Source organism: Theropithecus gelada, chromosome 12, assembly GCF_003255815.1.
Source record: "Theropithecus gelada isolate Dixy chromosome 12, Tgel_1.0, whole genome shotgun sequence".
NCBI classification, from domain to species: Eukaryota; Metazoa; Chordata; class Mammalia; order Primates; family Cercopithecidae; genus Theropithecus; species Theropithecus gelada.
The window spans coordinates 68,287,100-68,303,788 of NC_037680.1; positions in this window are offsets into that span (position 1 = coordinate 68,287,100).

Here is a 16,689-nt window from a genome sequence, read left to right on the forward strand (position 1 = left end):
AAATCTGATTGAACTGGTTTTAGTGGGGAATGGCAGAAAAGAAAACACAAAAAGCAGCTATAGATAGCTTTCTGGAGAAGTTTTTGTGCAAACAGGAGGGGAGAAATGAAATAGTAGCTAGTGGGGCAAGTGGAATATGTAGAAATTATTTTTTATTTATGTTTAATTTTTTTTACAGATGGGAGTAATATCAACATGTTGTTTGTATTTGAATGAAAATGATCCAATAGTGAAAAATTGGTACCAGAGAAAGAGGTTAGAAATGTTGGAATAGGTGATGTCCTTGAGTAGACTATAGGGGAAGGGATTTAGTGTGATTTAGTGTACAAGAGGAGGAGTTGGCTTTGGTTAGCATCATGAATAGTAACAAATATGGAGGCAGAGTATGTGGATGAAGATGCTGGTAGGCGAATAAATATGATGGTGGAAGTCTATGGAAGTTCTCTTCTGATTGTTTTAAGTTTTTCAATAAAGTAAGAATATTAAGACAAGAAAAAAGTTTAGGGTATTCTAGAAGATTGAAAGTGTAAAAAAGTTGTCCAGGAGAGTGGGAAAGTGAATGGTCTTGGGAAATTAAGTATGATATCCTGGTAGCATTAAGAGCACATTTTAAGATCTGTTCATAAATTGGAAGTGAGCTCATTAAGCATAATTGCATATTTTTCTCTGGTAATATTCAGTTGTTTAGTGGAGGTTTGACATAGGCACAGAGTTGGATTTTAACTAGAATTTCAGTTTTCCAAGTAAGTACAATAAATCCAAAGAAAACAAATGAGGCAAAGGTATATGTATGGGAATAATCATAAAGACTGGCCATGGAAGTTAAGCTTGATAAGTAGGGGAATAATAACATCAAGAAGTAAGGGATAGTGGAATGATGGTAGATCAATGGATTGGGGGTCCCAGGGACTTTGAAAGATAACTGGAGATAGGATAGCAGAGAGAGTAGAAAGAAAAGACTGGAAATGGTGGCCAGAGGGTACAATGCATGAAATTAACATTAATAAATGTTGCCCTTATTGCTAATGCATTTTTGCATTTATTGCTGGGGCTATGACCATGGGATTTGAGGCTGTGCTAGAATGCTTGACATGATCAATGGAGAACAGAAATTCATGGATTTGAGAGGCCTGGGTGTGGGCATGACGGTTTACCTCTGTGCCCATAGCCCTAGGAATTAAGACAGAATAGTATTGGTGAGTATGACTGTGAACCAGAATCCAGGATCTAGAGAAAAGAGGAGAATGGCAGAGGCATCACTGGTTCATGATATAATCTGATGATGTGAGATTCAAAGCTGGTATTTTGGGGGATGAGGGAGAAGGAAGGGAAGCAATGAGAAGCAAGAATGACACCTAGCTATCTTCAGGCTCAAAGATCTGAGGGCTACAAAAGAAAAGGCACTTTCCAGTTTGGGAGCCTGATAATGTGTTCTCAGGGAAAAGTCAAGTTTTGATGAGAGCAAAAAGGTGAAGGGAATGTTCAGAGCATGAAAATAGAGGTGTGCGCATGTTCTCACTCATAGGTGGGAACTGAACAATGAGATCACTTGGACTCGGGAAGGGGAATATCACACACCGGGGCCTATCATGGGGGAGGGGAGAGGGGGGAGGGGGGAGGGATTGCATTGGGAGTTATACCTGATGTAAATGACTAGTTGATGGGTGCAGCACAGCAACATGGCACAAGTATACATATGTAACAAACCTGCATGTTATGCACATGTACCCTAGAACTTAAAGTATAACAATAATAAAAAAAAAATTAAAAAAAAAAAAAAAGAAAATAGAGGTGTGATAGCCAGTCACCGAGATGATACCCAATGACCCTCGTCTCCTGGTATTCAAGCCTTTTTTGGTTCCCTTCCTTATGGAATCAGGGCTGACCTGTGTGACCAATAGACTACTACAGAAGTGATAGCATGCAATTTCTGAGACAAGGTCATAATAAACTCTATAGGTTCCATCTTACTCTCTTAGATCACAGGCTCTTGGGGAATCCAGCTAGCAGGTCATGAAGACACTCCCTTAGCCCTGTAGAGAGGTCCCAGTCGAGAGGGAGAGATGACTCCCCCAAAGCAATCAGCACCAATTGCCAGCATGGGAGTGAACTGTGTTGGATGTGGATCCTTCATTCCCAGTCAGGCCTTCGGATGACTCCAGCCCCCTCAGACATCTGACTGCTGTTTCATGAGGGACTCCATGCCCAAATTGTCTAGCCAAGCTTTACCTAATTTTCAATTGTGAAAACTATGTTATATAATACATGATTGGTTTTGTTTTAGGCCACTAATCTTTGGAGTAAATTTCTATGCAGCAAATCTATTGATGATACAAGGGGGCTTTGCAAATAATGGTTATGGATTTCAGAAGGCCCAGTGGGTAGGCTTCAGAACCAGTGGCAGGAGGGTGGAGCCGACAGAACAGGGTATGTATAGAGCTTTAAGGGGACAGAGTGTGTGAGAAGAGAGAAAGTCAGGGGGTTCTGTGGTGTCTGACATAAATATGGATACATACAAACATGAGGCAATTATCAAGACAGATAATGGTGGTGAAGGAGTGTGTTTGTTGGTGAAGAGGAGGAGCTTTCTTTTTGATGGTGGGAGTAGAAAGCCTAGAAAGTGTGGTCTCAGTCACAGGGTCAGTTCAATCTTGGCCACTGGTCTTATGTGTGAGCTCTATGTGGATACCTGTTGATTGTATATATTGTTTATTTCTTATTTAAACCTTTGATTTTCATATTATTATCCTCATTTCATAAATGAGAAGACTAAGACCTAAAGAGGAGGTTAAGTAACTGGTTTGAGGTCACACAGTTAGTAAGGCAGGGTCAGAATTTGAATTCAGGTCCCCTGACTTAAGATTCCACCCTAACTCCACATTTTTCCTGTAAACAGAGACATTTGAAACCAAAGTTCTTCAATTTTTTAGGGGTGGAATGGAAGTTAGTCATCTCAGGCATATATCCGTGGAATGCAATTATAGATACTGTTCTAAAAAACCTCAGCATGATACATATGCATGAAGACATGGGAAAAACCCAATATGAGAGACATTGACATCTGATCAGAGTAATACCAAGTACCTAGAAGTTGACAGCAAACAGAAGGAAAGAAATAATCAGCAGAGGCACAAAGCCGATGCAAAATTTATTGTGAATTTATTGTCTTTCTCTCCAGTTAGAACGTAAATTCTATGAGAGAGGAACTTTGCCTAATGCTTGATACTCAGCATCAGGTATCCAACACATATAAGTATTTTTTGAATGAATGAGAAAATGACGTTCAACCAAAGGAAAAGTGTTTGGATGAAAATATCCTAAGTGAAATGTTCAGTTCAGGGAGGGGGCACAAGTTGAGGGTGGAGCTATGAGATTGAAGAAATTTGCCTTCACGATTTCCTCCTCTACCCTGCTCTACTGATCCAAGTTCCAGGGCCTGTTCATATTTACAGGCTTTCCCCACATTCTCCTTGTTGCCTTTCTCCTCCTTTAAGTCATTTAGATACTTTGAGAAACAAGACATTCTCACCTGGAAACCCATTAGATCATTACCCTTTAGAAACTTAAAGACAAAATGAAACAATACAAAAAAACAGTGTGTGGGTTCCCATTTTCCATAGAATCTAATTTAATTGGCTTGGGTTGGGACTCAGACACTGCTAGTCTTTTCAAAGTTTCCCAGGTAATTTTATTGTGTAGCTAGAATTGATAAACAACTAATAACTTACTATTACCTTTGTCAGGGAAATTGGAACACTGAGAAATCTAAACTTTATAGCAAAGGAATGTGGTTCTGACTAGTGCAATTTCAGATATCTGTAGGTAGGGAAGTCCCCAGAAATCACCTCCACCTAGTCCTAGCTTGGCACTTGAAGGTGCTTGAAGTGTTTGCTAAAGAGATGAATGAAATCTCCTCAAACTATTCCATCTGCCCAGGAAGATGCCCTTCGCTCTGTGTGTCCCAAAGGTTGGCCTCTATACCTAGAGAAGGGCTGTGAAGACTGCTCAGAAAATGGAATAGTCTGGGAAGCAAAATATCTAGATCAGTTATTTCCAACTTGTGAGTCAAGGGAGGAAGGAGATATGGGTGGGAGGATGGTTGTGAATCCATATGTAGACGAAACATAAATATGTCTTGCATAATATACTACCTACTTTTTTCTCAAAAGTGTGTTGATAATATCATGGTGAATAAGACACAAAATTGTCTTTTTAAACACAGTATTGAATTCACAGGAGCCTTTTGTTATTCTGTATTTTCTTGTTGAACAGATATAAAAATTCCAAAAATTACAATTATTTTCATGTGGGAGCCTAGCCCCCCCTTTTCTTAATTGGAAAGAAGTCTTTATATTAAAAAACATACCCTGGCATCTAGTCTGGAAGAAAGATGTTTTGGAGGAATGAGGACATGCATGAAAGTGAGGGGGTTAATAGAGAACTGTTCGGTGTTTAGTCAATATATTTCATTTCATTTTGTACTGGAAGAAGCTGGAGTTAATATGAGCTTTGAGTGCCCAAGTTTGGTGTAAAATAAAGTATCCTCATCCTAGCCTTCTCAAAGGGTGGCCCCAAATCAGTCTTAAATACACATAAAAGGAGATGGTCTTAGGGACCTGTTCGGACCTTCTGGAGTAGGTAGTTTATTCAGAGCCCTTGCAACATATAGCTCTGATTCCTATAGAGGGACAATATCTCCCTCTTTCATGATAATTAAGCCCAATGAGTCATCTATTTCTTTATCAGCTCCAAAGAAGAGGAGTAAATGATAAACTACCATCCTTGCCTAAAATGAATGACTATAATGGCTAAATGCTTATGTTTATAGTGACTTGCTGCTTCAAGCTGACCTCTGAAGCGAGTATACACAGGCCACTTGTACATTCTTCATCAAATCATTAAGAAGTCAAATGAAAATGACCAACCACTGTCTCTGACATTTATTATATATGAAAGGCATTTAGGAGATGTAAAGACCAGGCAACTGTGAAACAACTATAAAGACACAAGACTGAAAGCATCAAGAGTGACATTCAGCTGCTCAGTTATGCCAGCAAAATGGTGAGTGCCCTTTAGTTTGAGACTTCAATTCTAATGTAGGCTCAAGACAGGAAAAGGCCATGGTGATACATGGTGGAATGAATATTAGACTTGGAGTCATATGTCCTGGTTCTGAATCCCTGCTCTGACATTTAAAAATTGTTGATCCTGAGCAAGTCATCTAACCTTCTAGGGCCTCAATTTCTCCCACCTGTAAATAGAAATTAATACGAATTTGTGCTCCACTACTTTAGTAAGTTGTGTAGCTCAAGAGACATAAGTACTGTAAAAGTATTTCATAAGATATAAAACATAGTGCAGATACTACTATTGTAATTGCCCTAATCATCAATGACCTTATTCAGTTCAAAACAGGACCATGTCTGGACCATGACTTTACATCCTCTGAGTTCTGGGCTTGGAGCATCCCATATCCTCATCAACAGTAAATATTTACTGTAGGGCCCAATAGTAGTCATGAGATTTTAGGTTAAAGGTAATTGTAAATACAGCTCTATAGATGTCCATAAACACAAACAGTAGGGAGGAAAATAGCTGAAAAGTTACCTAGAGAGAGTCAAGTCTACTATTGATGTGAAAATATTGACTATTTGATAAGGCTGATTATAAAGAGTTTTGAAAAATTACATTAAAAAATGAGAGCTATTGGAACCCCAGGAAGGTTGTTGCTGGGAGAGACAAACTGTTGAAATAGTATGTGAGCAAGGACCAGCAGGGACTCAATGTGTCAGGGCCACTAGGAGCTGCCAGGTGCTGCAAGTTGCCAACTTCATGCACGAAAGTTGTCAACAGTGTGGATGAAAGTTCCCTTTGCTTCCTGGTACAGCATGGCATAGATGATAAAAACATCCCATGAAAGGTAGCAGAAAATGAGTAAGTGTCTCAAAATGGAGGACTTTCCACCTTAGCATCATTAATTTCTTCCAGCAAGCTCACAGTAGAGGTTGCATTCTTGAGGATTCACATCTCTTGTACCAGCTTTGCACTGCTCCATACATAAAGTCTTTTTGGTTCCATATTTTTTAGTATTTGCATTTTGGTTTCTTGATACTTAGATCACAAACCCCATACGATGCTTCCTTTGCCCTTTGGCTTCCTGAATTGCAATCATGAGCATGAAGTTTCATATCCCTGTGCTCAGTGCCAATCCATGTGCCAATCCCATGGCAATTTTCTCCAACCACCACTGCCATGCATCCTGTATACCTGGGAAGAGAAATCATACAGAGATATTTATGGTAATAAATGATAAATGTATAATTTTCAGCTTCCTAACAACCAAAGCAAGAGAAAATTTAATGGGTTATATCATATTCGCCTGGCTTTGGAGCATTGCATGGTCACTGTGCACCTAAAACTTGCTGGTCTTTAAACTCCTTTTCATCTTTTACTTCCTCCTCTTGCCCCCAATATAGCTGGTCTGGGGCTGTTCCCTTGGCGAGGCCCTAGTTTTGTCTTTTCTTGTTTCCTGCACTAACTCCAATCTCTTATCCCACACAATTGTTTTCATGATGAGGGATCCTAGAAAGTAAGTGGCTGAGTAGGTAAAACTTGCAGGAAGCTCAGATTTTATCTTTGTTTTCCAAGGCTTAGCAGGGCACATAAAAAGAAAAAAATACAATCATGGTTTCTGCCACCTGTGCAAAATAGAATGAAAATAGAATTACCTCATCGAAATTTTTTTTGCAGTAAAGAAACATATGGCATGACCATATTTCTCTATTTCCTAGGATTAGTAGAAAATTCTAAGTTATGGCGAATGACTGAAGATGATTGCTGGAAGAATTAAAGCTGGCTGTCTAGAAGGAATTTAGGAAGACGTAGCGGTTATATAATACTGAAATCCTGGGAAACTAGAGTGTATGTATTCTTGGCTTATCATTTATTTCTGTTTGGAAATGATGGGGCGTTATGAAGCTTTCCTAGAAGTTCCTAAAGGAGAAGTCAAGCAGCAGACATCTTCACAATGATTCAGAAGACCTTCAGCTTACGGAATGAAGCTTTACTGTGAACAGAGAGTATTATGCAGACATAGCCTGCAGAGGAACTGCTGGGCAGATTGGTGTCCATATGAATTCCTTTGGCAACAGGTACTAAAAGTTCTGGACTTGTGAAGTTAAAATCTGGTAACAAATGAGCTTAATGAATCAGAGAGACGCAAACTTCAGCTGCCTGTGTATGGAACGTGTCCTGTTAACACGGAGAATTACTCTTGGTTTATGATACTGCAAAAGTGCAGCTAAGCCAGACCATACTTCTAGTGCCTCTGATCAAGGCAAAATTGGGGTTAAATAGAACAAAGTTCTATGGTGAGTAAGATGAACCAAAAGACTCATGGTATCGGTTTTTAAAATGATTTCTCTCTTTTTTGCTCTTGGGCTTATCTGCATTTCCATAATTCCTTAATCCCAGAATAAATTTATTTTTTAAAATATGATAATTTTTTAAATATACAATATTAATTTTTAGAATTTAGGTTTATGGCCTATTAACAGATTTACTTTTTCCAAACAGATGATACAGAGAAATGTAATGAACTTGATTACATAGGAGTTTACTTAGGATACAATGAGTCATTCTCATCAGTGAAACAGTTCCTGGTGCCCTTTTAGTCTCTATTGAAATGAAAAAAGAATTTGTGCTAATATTTATTCAGTCATTTAATATTTTATAATGAACCTTGACAGCTTTTAAAGGACCTAGATATAGCAGCATACACATTTCTGTTTGTTTCGTCATGGGCTTGGGGTTTTTGTGCAGATTTTTCACGGTTCTCTGCTTCTCTGGTTTTTAAATAGATTAGTGTGACACTGTAGAACATTTCTTGTTAGTGGGGAAAAATTGGCAGCCATAAGCGTCTTGCAAAAATAGGGGTATATCTCCCAAATAAAGAGTATTTTTAAAGCTTTGGCAACTGAAAGACTAGATTCCATTTGGTCATACTGGTGCCATGAGTTTGCTGTATTTCCTTCTTTTTTGCCTGCTCTCACTTGTCACATTCCTCACTAACCCTGACATCTCACACATACTGAAACCTAAATAGATCTTGATCTTCTTGCTTCTGTCAAATTTAAAGGAAATGCAAATACATTATAAAATGTCTTTAAAATTCCTGTATGTTTTTACTGCAGTCTTTAAGAGAAGGCAAAGAGAATTATGTTGTGGGGAGACATGGGGTTCCCATTATTCACATGGCTACAATACTGCCCGTCTTCTCAACTTTCTATTCTTTTTCCAACGCAGTCCATCCAAACCACCCCTTCTCCCAGATTTGCCTGCCCTCCCCTGCTCCTCCTCCAGCCTTCCTGTTCTATTCCATTCCTTGGTCTGCAGCTCTCTGCTCTCTTGGCTCTTTTCTCTGTACCAAGTGCCCTGGGTGAGCATAAGGAAGGGCCGAGAAGCGAGCAGCCATCAAGCCATCTCTTGAAATTGGCAGCGAAGAAAATGATCAATACACAATATTTTTAGCTCTGTCAAACAGACTCAAACACAATCTAATACACATTTAGAACTTGGACTCTGCCTAAGAAGAATTGGTTGCTATCAACCTCTACTCCTTTCCTACCACCTTTCCCTCGACACTTCTTGTTCTATGTGCTTTGCTGTATGCAATTTCCTTGGGGAAAGTAATTGGAAGAGCTGGAGGCTACTGCAGAAGATGGCATCCTGAATGGCTCTTCAGAAGGAGGGGGTTAGCCTGATTCTGGGGTGGTGCATTGGCACAGAGAGAAACTGTTGTCTGCCCCACTAAGTAGACACCTAAATTTGGGAGGGCAGTTCCAAGTCAGGTGGGGGAAGGAGTAAAACAATGGAGCAGTGAAGATGTATATTGACTTTGACAGCAGACAAAGATAAATTGTCAACATGAAAGAAGGAAGACAGCAAAACATAACTAGAGGAGGTGTCACAATTGAGGTCATGAGTCAGCAAAGACTAGACTGAAGGTGCAAGAGATGAAGACAACATCCAAGGAGAACAGGATGGGGCAATGGAATCAAACACACAGGAAGAAGGCCTTCAAATTTTATACCATCATGGTTTAGTCCTTTTAAGAAACTTTCTTATATTGTATTTATGGTAGATTGTGAACATGTCTTCTCTTTTTAAGCTCCTTGAGGGTGTGATCTGAATTTGGTTTGCCCTTGTTGTGGAAAACGTGGTGAGTCTCACATACTCCCAGCTGTCTGTTGGTTGTCATGCAGCATACATCCAGAAGGGCATTGGGTAGTATTGAGTGAGCGGGAGGAGACCAGGAAGCCTGGCTGTTGGGTGAGCAGAGGGTGAAACACTTAGTCAGGTCTTGAAAATTTTGATGAAAAGTCTAACTCTAGTATTTTTTGGAAATTTTTATGATATTGGTATCATCCAATTGGTATAATCCAAGTCTAACAGGTCTTGCTGCTGTCTGCTTATTTAAGAATAGTGTATTTAAATACAATCAAGTGTGATAATCTTTTTTCTTTTTCTTTCTTTCTTTTTTTTTTTTTTTTGAGACGGAGTCTCACTCTGTAGCCCAGGCTGGAGCGCAATGGTGCAATCTTGGCTCACTGCAAGCTCCGCCTCCTGGGTTCACACCATTCTCTTGCCTCAGCCTCCGGAGTAGCTGGGACTACAGGCGCCCACCACCATGCCAGGCTAATTTTTAAATATTTTTATTAGAGATGGGGTTTCACCATGTTAGCCAGGATGGTCTTGATCTCCTGACCTTGTGATCCACCTGCCTCGGCCTCCCAAAGTGCTGGGATTACAGGCGTGAGCCACCGTGCCCGGCCAAGTGTGATAATCTTAACTATCACCTCCTCTTATCACCATGACTAAGGCTATAGTATATCGCATAAGTCGTATACAATAAATTAAATGAATAAAAAATAAACAAATACTGTAATAGGAAGCTGTGTTTACTGTGGAAAAATTAGATAACACAGATGGGCAAAAGGGAAAGAAAAATGTGCATAAAATATAATTCCTTTGAGACGTATTGATAGCTATAGCTATCGGTATGTATTTACACATTTTAGCACCATGTAGCTTTTTGATAAACTGTTTTTTTATTTAATAGCATAACACAAATATCTTTCCACATCATTAGATTTCAGTGAGATTTCAGCAAATGTGGTTTGAGAACAAGTTATGTTGGAATAAATCCATACTGTGAATCATTTATTCTGTAACTTGGAAATCAGATGTTTGGAACAAATGGTATAATTAGTGAGAAAATGACCAAACTCTTCCTAGGAACTTGATTAATAATAAATTATAAAGCTCTTTGCTGTAGGTGAAGCCTACAGTAGGAAATGTAGGAAAAGCCATTTGGAAGGCAGAACAAGGGTATGGCTTCTTTTAATGGCATTTTTGCTATATTTCACAGTGAAATTTAGTAATGATTAATAAATTAATATTGGTAATGCAATTAAAAACATTCAGCTTTAAAATTATATACTATATTATACATAAATATCAGTTTAGGGCACGATTTTGCCTTTTGTTTTTTCAACAAAGAAGAAAAATGTCCTTCAGGGTAGAAAAATATCTAATGTATTTTCTAGTTCTTAGTTTTGAACTCATATTCTACTAAAAATCTAGGATATTCCGGAAAATGGTTTAAATGTCAGAATTACAATATCTGATTTATTATTCACAGCATAATTTTATATGAAATACACTTTCAATCCCATTATCATTTTTAAACTACTTAGCTCCAATCAAAATGAAAATGCCCATTTCTTCATCTTCATTCATGTCTTTCACATTTCAGTGCCCTGGAAAGAGACTTTCTATACTTTTAAATGAAAAATTCTGGGTTGCTCATTACATCTGAAAGATAGAAGGATGTAATGGAAATGAGTGATGGAACAGCTCTACAACAGCAACTCTGTGCTTCATCGTGGTTTGCTGCCCTGGAATAGTATCTGCTGCTTTTGTCTTCACCAAAATCATGTGGTTCCCTCACCAGTGTCATTTACTCTTCCAAACTTTATCTTAGTGGTGGAGGTGGATTTGTCCCCTGAACCTTGAGAACATATGTTTTTTTTCTTATGCATCATAATTGGGAAGTTTTTCTTCAAAAGTATCACTAGGGTGAAAATGAAGTTCTTTAAAAGACTTATGGAAATGTAGTGAAAAGATGTTTTCTTTTTAATGGATATCAATGGAAATGCAGTGGCACATGCAGCAGCACTGTGGGCCCCCATGGGAAGAGGGACGGTAAGCCTCTTCGCTTTTACCCCAGAGGACTCTTTCCTCTCAGTCCTGGAGACGAGGCCAAGTGGATGTAGCCCCACTTGTCAGATAAGACAAAGCCCAAAAATAGCAAAGAACTTGTCCAAGGTCATGCAGTGAGTCTGTAGAGCTAAGGCTGAGACCGTCCTGAGAAGAGATAACAGATTATGTGACGTGAAAATATGTTTCCTCTCAAATCCATGCTTGCCAGAACTTTATTTTTAAATAGCAGAAGCCTTGCAAGGAAATGTGAAAGGCTGGTACTATTAAAAAGGTCTGGGTTATTAAAAAATACATATGCATTCCTACATGAGACATATACCTTAAAGAAGGACTGCCTTCTAACACAGATTTTGTTTTTGTTTTTTTACTTGGCATAACACAGAAGTCAACAGCCTCTTCTATAGGTGCCATCTATTTTTGGTTGACCTTAATTTTCTGAATGATTGCTTGTCTTCAAATATTTCAAGTCATGACTAAATTTCATTTAATAAGAAATGTTTAGGTTAGTTTGTAAACAAGAAATCAGATATTCTGAATCCAATGTAATCAGAATTACATTTCAACAATGCTTAATTTATTTCATATTTTAGCAAACTGATTTGTGACTGTATTAAGGCTCCCAGGATAAACTCCATGGTTAATTTGGCCTTTTAAAAGTCAATAACATATAAGGCCACACTTATTTTAATTCTACTTTATTCTGATATTTCATAAAACAATAATGTATTAGTCTGTTCTCATGCTGCTGATAAAGATATACCTAAGACTGAGTAATTTATAAAGGAAAGAGATTAATTGACTCACAGTTCCACATGGCTGGGGAGGCCTCACAATCATGGAGGAAGGGGAATGAGGAGCAAAGTGATGTCTTACATGTAGGCAGACAAGAGAGCTCGTGTGCTAGGGAACTCCCCTTTCTAAAGCCGTCAGATCTTGTGAGACTTATTCACTATTATGCGAACAGCACCAAAACGACCCACACCCACGATTCAGTTACCTCCCACTGGGTACCTCCCATGACATGTGGGAATTATGAGAGATACAATTCAAGATTTGGGCAGGGACACAGCCAAATCATATCAAATGGCACGAGATTTATTGTAAAGGTAAGTTCTGCCTCATTAATAATGAAAAATTGATTACACATTTAAAAATATAACTTAAAAAACCAGAATTTATGGTAGAATTCGCATTTCAATTGATAGAGTTTACTTCATTTGTGACAAAATTAGTATATTCCAAATTGGTCTGATTATAAACATTACTGGAACACTTGTTAAAAATATGGATTCTCAGCCCTCTATTCTAATATAGTGGGTCTAGAGCTCAGGCTTAATAGTATCCTCACGTGATTCTTAGGACCTAGCAGGGATGGAAAACACTAGACCAGAGCTGGTTCTCAACTCCTGGGACACATTCAATTAGTTATCTGGGGAAGTTTTCAAGTAATGTCAATGCCCAGTCCTCCTCAAAGACCAATTAACAAAGGCTCTCTGGGACCTGGGCATTGAAATATTAAAGTAAAAATTCCAGGCCAGGTGTGGTGGCTCACACCTGTAATCCCAATGCTTTGGGAGGCCAAGGCAGGAGGATCACCTGAGGTCAGGAGTTTGAGACCAGCCTGGCTAACATGGTGAAACCCCATCTCTACTAAAAATACATAAATGAGCCGGGCGTAGTGGCAGGTGCCTGTAATCTCAGCTACTCGGGAGGCCGAGACAGGAGAATCGCTTGAACCCGGGAGGAAGAGGTTGCGGTGAGCCGAGATTGTGCCACTGTACTCCAGCCTTTGCAACAAAGAGCAAAGTTCCGTCTCAAAGAAAAAAGAATTCCACCTCTATAGACTATGTTATTTCACGTTACACACTGATGAGAAATAGATGAAATCATTATGTGAAAGATACTGTGAATGATAGCTGGAATTCCAATACAGCTAGAATCCCGGCTCCACGAGAGCAGGAAACATCTGCGTCTGGTCACCTCTGTTCCCTTAGCCCTGGGCACAATGCCTTCCATACATATTATGGATGTGCAGTTACTATGTATTGAGAAACTAGTTTCTGTTGGCTAAAATTTTAATTGGCTTCAAATGTTGAGCTCTTGCACAAATGAACTTTAACAACTGTACATGAAATTCAGTCTATCTAACAATGGTTAAAACTAATACATATGTGATGATAGAGATGAACGATAGCTGGTGAAGTCAGGGGGACTTATTCCAAGTTAGTTCAGGTGAGTCAGAGGGGGCTTTCCTTAAGAAGCCCAGAATAAGTGTCCATCTGAACAACCATTACTGATTACCTTTGATTAACAGCACATGTAGTAATCACCTTGCTGAGCAACCATCTCCACTCCCCAGGGATTGTATGGGATTGCAGCCAGGCTTTGAGGAACAGGACAGCAGAATCCTCTACCTCCACCTCCCACCCATCCATTCTGCACCTGGTCCTTGTCAAAGCTCACACTTATTTGAGTTAATTTTGGCTCAACTCCTCCTGCCCACATGTAATTCCTCTCCTGTTTGTCAGCCGTAGCCAGTATGAGTTTGGCACTCTGAGACTGTCCTTTCATTGTGTGACCACAGTAGCACCTAATATGGTGCCAACCACACAGTTGTGGCCAACTAATACTTGGCAATGATGAATATAATAGACAAAGAAGATGACCAGGAAAATACCATCCTTTGATAAATAGCAAAGGAAAAGGTAGTGATAGAGGACAGAGAAATGGCAGAAACTTTTTATGTAGTTTTCACTTCTCCCTTTTATAGAAATGGTCAGATGTGAACACTTGGCTAGAACAAGTCTCAGCTGTGAGAGGAGATAGGCAGGCCAACTAGGACAGGCAAAGAGGTAATTAAAGAGTACCTGGAATGTCTGTGTACAGTGGAACTAGCAGAGCCAGATGACTAGCAGTGTAATGCAGTGGAAAGAGAATTGGATGAATCTTCAGAACACTCAGGCTCCATCTCAACTCACCTTACCTGCTAATAGAGTGACCTTGGGACAGGAAGGCCTCTGAACCTTGCCCTCCATCCTTGCGGAACAGGGATAATATTACCTTCTTCATGGGACTGTTCTACAGAGAAAATGAAATAAATCATGAAGTACTATTTGGACCTAGGGAATATTGAACAGTTGCAGATGTCACTGCACAGCTGCCAGTCTTTGGTTTTAGAAACCAGGAAGGACAATTTTCTGCAAGATAGCAAGTGGAGTATCAGCTTACACATACCTGGGAAGCTAGTGGAAAAAATCATTAAGCAATTAATTAGCAACGATTTAAAAGAACCAAGAAGTTGGAAAGCAACCCATATGGCTTTAAGATCAAATGGTACCTTTCCAACTTTGTTGCCCTCTCTAATTGAGGAACAGCCCAAAAGATAAGAAATCATGGAGGTGGAATCCTGCATGATTGTCAAACTATCAATGCAAGGTAAGTTGTTCAAAACTCTAAGTATCATGTATTTATTTTTGGCATGATATATGTGATTATATTAATTAATGGGTAATATACTGTATTGTGTGCCCTGTGTTAGAGAATGGTAATGGGATAAGCAATGAGTTCAGAGATTTCATAAAAGGTTGATCAATTTGCCAAGATTTCGTAAGAGTTGATTTGACTACACCACAGACTCTGAAATGGTGTTTTTAAATAGCATTATCAAGAGCAAAGGAAATCAAGCTATTTATAATTAGTTTTATATGACAAAGTTGGAATGACTGTGTCATTGTTTTACAGAATGTCAAAGTGCAGCAGAAGAAGAAATCTTTCGTGTCTGGTGGTTATTCACAGATCTGGGTGCCCTGAGAGCAGTATTTCTCCAAAGGGTTGTCTGCTAATCACCAATAGCTGACTCACCTGTTGAACTTGTTCAAAATGCAAGCCCCTAAGCCCCTTGGCAGACTTATTGAATGAAAGCTCTGGGGTGGAACTCAGAATGTGAATTTTATCAAACACTATGAAGACTCTAATACTCATGGAAATTTGAGATCTGCAGAGAAAAATGGTATTATTCAATATGTAATAAGCATTCTTAATATGAATATGGCACAAATAATTGAGAATATCAATACTCAGATGAGTCTAAGTATGAGTGGATTAGTCTAGAAAACTTTAGAAAACTGAAATACATATCAGTGATTTTGAAACATTTGGAAGTGAGCTATTCAAAAACAGAATAAATTTCAATGGTGAAAGCAAGAGATACGTAGTCTGTGTGTCATAATTAGCTATTCCCTTGGATGGGGACTTTCTAGGTTACCTCCTCAGAGGATCTTCACTTCTTCTAGTTTTTTTGGTTGTTGTTTTGTTTTATTTTGTTTGCTCCAGGTAGAGAATACCATTTAAAAAATACCGATTCCCAGGCCCACCGCAGACTAGTTTAATCAGAATTTCTGCAGGTGGAGTTTAGGCAGTGGGATTTTTTAAGGATTGAGAACCACCATGTAGATAAGTGGAGGTCAGGTACGGGAGGTGGCGAGGAGAGAGAGATAAACATGCTTTCTTACTCAAGTATGCTTGGCTACAAAAATGGAACTTGAAAATAAGTTTGAACAAGTAAACCCGGGTTAACAATGTTACTAACCACTTTCGGGGGGACCAAACTGATTTTTCTATTTGCACTATGCTTGCATACATCTGAACCCTTCCTATTCAGCTTAATTAACCTTGCCAAGTTTAAGGTTTTTATCTTGAATGGTTACAATTTGAGAAGTCCTGACACTGGCTTTCCTATTTTTATATTGATTATTTGATTTGCCTGAAGCCTAAGATGTGAGGATGTTTCCTGAACATCAACTCAGTCTCTGTCGACCTGTCAGGAGGGTTCTATGCATAGTGCAATGCATGAGTCACTAAAGCCATCAGTCTTTTTTATGACTAAGGTTGGGACGAAGTACCTGAAGGAGTTGGCAGGTCATGTTGGAAAGTTTTGTGATCCCCAGTTTGGTCATAACTATGTCTGCAGTAACGTTGGCTTTATTTTCTTATTATCGATCGATTGACTGATTATTTCATCATTCAGCAAATTTACACTAAACGTCTGAAATATTCCAGGCATCTTACTTTATACTGAGTACAGTATATCAAGATATCATATCTAGCCCTTTGTTACTTCTTTTTTTCTGTCTCCCTCATTCTTCTTCCTAACTCTTTTTTCCCTCCTTCTACACAAACCTGCTTCTAACATTTGTGGGGCCTCGGGCAAGAATACAATGGAGCCCTGTCTAGTTTATGTCTAAGTATTTATAAGTCATAAGACAAACTTGCAAACTGTTAAATAAAATATGTTCCATCCTCCTACATTGACAAATATACCCTTATAATAAGCCAGAGCTATGTTCAAATTTAGCATTCTCAGACTCCTCAGATTTTGAACTAGAATATGGTGGTTCTGGGAGAGTC